Source organism: Megascapheus bottae, chromosome 12, assembly GCF_031878675.1.
Source record: "Megascapheus bottae isolate mThoBot1 chromosome 12, mThoBot2.hap1, whole genome shotgun sequence".
NCBI classification, from domain to species: domain Eukaryota; kingdom Metazoa; phylum Chordata; class Mammalia; order Rodentia; family Geomyidae; genus Megascapheus; species Megascapheus bottae.
The window spans coordinates 47,340,414-47,345,060 of NC_143520.1; positions in this window are offsets into that span (position 1 = coordinate 47,340,414).

Sequence of the window (4,647 nt, forward strand, 5' to 3'; positions counted from 1 at the left end):
GAAACCCCCCCTTAGATATCTGCTGTAAAATAACCATGACTTACTGGAAAAAGTCGCACCATTCTCCCTAAGTTTTCTTTTTATTTATTTGCTGGCAGAACTGAGGATTTGAATTCCAGACCTCGTACCTGCTGGACTGGTGTGATGATACTGAAACATGCCTCCAGGGATGCTTTCATTGGCTATTCTAAGATAAGGTTTCACTTCTCAGATAAGCTTCTGAGTTTTTATCCATCCAATAAAGGCTCTCTGTTGTTGCTGGGGTATAGGTAATTGTTGGGAGCCGAGTGTGGGGTCAGGCTGACCCATGGATCTGCATTGCTGATGTAAGATATGCACAAAAGGAAATGAGCTGTTATGAAAAACAACTTGTACCAAAATGAATGACGCCATGCTTATGAACTTTGAGCTGCGTCAACAGTATTGTGAACTTTCTGGCTTTACTGTTATGTCTGAAACTTGCTTGTTGTTTGGTACAAAAGTAATCCCTGCATGTTTCCTGTTTCTAGGATAGTATATAAGACTGGAACCAAAAATAAACGGGGCTGCAGTCTTGAGCTGCAGTCTTAGGCTGCAGACCTCCCGACCCCATCTGTTTCCTGTATTTTTCTTCTCATCCTCACCCCCTAAAACAGGAATCCCATCTTGCTGCTGGCTGTCTCCGTCAGGTAATGTGCAAACACACTCAGCTTCCATTCTGTGGAGGTGGAGTCTTGTAGATTATTGTCTAGTCTGGCTCTGTGATCCTCTCAAACTCAGCCCCCATGTGTAGCCTTTGATGACATGTGCATGACATTGGATGAAGGGAGGATTGAGAAAGTATTTTATGAGTTTTCTATCGCAAATGGCCTTGAACCACAGTCCTTCTTTGCTCAGCCTCTCTAGTAGCTAGAGTTACAGCTGTGAGCCTCTGGCTTCGGGTTTCCAAAGTTTTCTTTCTTTAAATTAAGGAAAAAGAGTCAGTAGACAGGCTGCAAGTGTTCTGTGGTACTTAAAATGTTAGGCAACATTTTAAATAGGTTTATACATTTTTACCTTTTATAGAATGTGTCCCATTTCTGTTTTATCTCTTGCACGGTACAAAGTAACCACTATTTTATTTTTTTAAGGAAATTGTTTCTTTCTTTCTTTTTTTTTTCCTGGTCCCGGGGCTGGACCTCAGGGACTTTACAGCTTGAGCGATAAGTCCATTCTTCACATTTTGGTGGTTCATTGCAGGTGAGAACATTTCCATGGACTTTCCTCCCTGAGCTGTCTTTGAACTGTGGTTCCAGATCCCATCCTTCTGAGTATCTAGGATTATAGGCATGAGCCACTGGTGCCTGATGAAAATTTTGCTTCATAAAAGTCAGAATTTTATGTACTAAACTGTATTTTCTATTTTCCATATATTTTTATTGTAATTAATAAAAGGGTTACATTATATTTGCCAGATAGAAGGTGCATTACTACACATACATTGATATCCTTTCTCAGGTCTTGGTCCCCATTACCCTCACCCCCTACCCCTCATCTTGTTTTCCCCACTTTCCTATCCAATTTCAAATAGCCAAATATGCATATATCCAATATATCAGATAACAAAATGAAATACTGTAGAATATGAGATAACAAAGGGACAGCAAAAGAGATGAGAGATAACATAGTACATTAAGGACAACAATAACTCATTATATGGCTTTTGTTTCTATATCCTAGAGATCCTTTCATTTAGCGTCATACTATATGGCCTTATGAATCTAGGTTTTGTTTTATTGCAAATCTCTGCTAGGAGAGCCCAAGGTTTCTATTGATTATGACAAATGAGGGAAACCATTGAGCCTAAGTTCCTTTGAGTCTGGCTTACTTCACTTAATAGAATTTTTTTCTAAGTCTTTCCATTTCCTTACAAATGGGGCGATGTTCTTTTTGACAGCAACATAGAATTCCATTGTGTATAAATACCACACCTTGTTGATCTACTCATTAACTGAGGGACATCTGGGTTGGTTCCATATCTTTGCTATGGTAAATAGTGCTGCAATGAACATTGTTGGGCTAGTGGATTTAGTATGCCCTTGTCTCTGGATGATTGGGTAAATGCCAAGTAGTGGAATTTCTGGGTCATAGGGGAGCTCTATGTTTAGTCTTTTGAGGAACTGCCAAACTGCTTTCCATAGTGGTTGAATGAGTTTGCACTCCTACCAACACTGTAATAGTGATCGCTCCTGGCCACATCCCACCCAGCATCTCTAGTTATTAGTTTTTTTTTGATCCTGGCCATTCTAACTGGAGTGAGGTGGAATCTTAGAGTTGTTTTGATTTGCATTTCATTTATGACCAGAGATGTCGAGCATTTCTTCATGTCTATAGGCCATTTTTGTTTCTTCTTCAGAGAAGACTCTCGTTAAGTCTTTAGCCAATCTTTTAATGGGATGGTTGTTAGTTTGGGGATTAGTTTTGGAGTGTTTCAATTTTTTGAGCTGTTGATATATTTTAGATATGAGGCCTTTGTCCATTGTATGGTTAGTGAAGATCTTCTCCCATTCTGTAGGCTTCCTAATAAATTTACTACCTATGTCCTTTGCCATAAGGAAGCTCTGCAGTTTAATGCAGTCCCACTTATCCAGCCTTTCTCTGATCTGCTGTGTTTCTTGGTCCTTTTTTTATTATTATTTTTTATTGTAATTAGTAAAAGGGTTACATGATATTTGCCAGATAGAAGGTGCATTAATTCACATACATTGATACCCTTTTACATGTCTTGGTACCCATTACCCTCCCACCCACACCCCCCACCCATCTTGGTTTCCCCCCCTTCCCTATCAAATTTCAAATAACCAAATACAAATAAATTCAATATATCAGATAACAAAATGAGATACTATACCAATATGAGATAACCAAGGGACAGCAAAGGAGATGAGAGACAACATAGTACATTAAGGACAACAATCATTCGTTATATGGCTTTTGTTTCAATATCCTGGAGGTCCTTTCAGTTAGCTTCATACTATATGGCCTTATGTATCAAGATTTTGCTCTATTGCAGATCTCTGCTAGTAGAGCCCAAGGTTTCTACTGATTATGGTCCTTATAGAGAAAGTTTGACCTGTGCCAAGGAGGTCTAGTGTATCTCTTATTCCTTCTTGTAAAGTTTTCAGTGTGTCGGCTTTTACCTCAAGGTCTTTGATACATTTGGAGTTAATCCTAGTGCAGGGTGACAAAGAAGGATCCAACTTCAGTTTTCTGCAGATGCTTAACCAGTTCTGCCAGCACCACTTGTTGAAGAGGCTGTCTTTCTTCCATTCTATTTTTTTGGCTCCTTTGTCAAAGATTAGGTGGCCATAAGTCAGTGGTTTAATATCTATGTCCTCAGTACTATTCCCTTGGTCTTCTGACCTGTTCTTGTGCCAGTACCAAGCTGTTTTGATTATTATAGCTCTGTAATAGAGTCGCAAGTTTGGTATTGAAATTCCTCCTGTGCTGTTCTTTCTGCTAAGTAGTGTTTTTGCTATACAGGGTCTTTTATTATTCCATATGAAATTTTGGATTGCCTCTTCTATTTCTTTAAAGAGTGACATTGGGATGTTGATGGGTATTGTGTTGAATTTGTAGATAGCCCTTGGCAAGATTGTCATTTTAACTATGCTGATTCTTCCAATCCAGGAGCATGGGAGGTTTTTCCATTTCCTTAGTTCTGCTTTAATTTCCTTTTTTAGGGTTTTAAAGTTTTCATCAAAAAGGTCCATTACATTCTTAGTTAAGATAATTCCTAGGTGCTTTATTTTCTTTGGGGCTATTGCAAAAGTAGTTGCTTTTCTGATTGTTCCCTTGTTCCTCTCACTATTGGCGTAGAGGAAGGCAGTTGACTTTTTGAGGGTTAATTTTATACTCTACATACTAATAAAGGGAACTCTCATCCAGGAGGACATAACCGTCCTAAATATCTACACACCTAATCCTGGAGCACTGAACTTCATCAAGCAAACCTTACATTCACTGAAACTATACATAGATCAAAACACAGTGATTGCTGGTGACTCTAACACACCACTCTCACCTATGGAGAGATCAACCAGGCAAAAACTCAAGAGAGAATCCTTAGAGTTGAACAACTGGGTAGATCAACTAGATCTAACAGATATCTGCAGACTATTTCATCCAGCAACAACACAATACATGTTTTTTTCAGCAGCACATGGAACATTTTCCAAAATAGGGCATAAAACAAACCTGGGCAGATTCAGAAACACTGAAATTATTCCCTGCACTCTCTCAGACCAAAATGGCATTAAATTGGAACTGAACACCAATCTCCACCAACGAAAACCCTGTAACTCATGGAGATTGAAAAACACAATGGGTCATTGAGGAGATCAGAACAGAAATTCAACAGTTTATGAAAATTAACAAAAAGGAGCATACAAAATACCAGTTGCTTTGGGACACAGCAAAGGCAGTATTCAGAGGAAAATTTATAGCTCTGAGTGCTTACATTAACAAATTGGAAAAATTGCAAACCAACAATTTAACCTGTCACCTCAAGCGCCTGGAAGAAGAGCAACAAACCAACCTTAATCCCAGTAGAAGGAAACAAATTATTAAAATCAAAGCAGAATTAAATGAATTGGAGTCCCAAAAAAAAAACTGTAGAAAGAATCACCA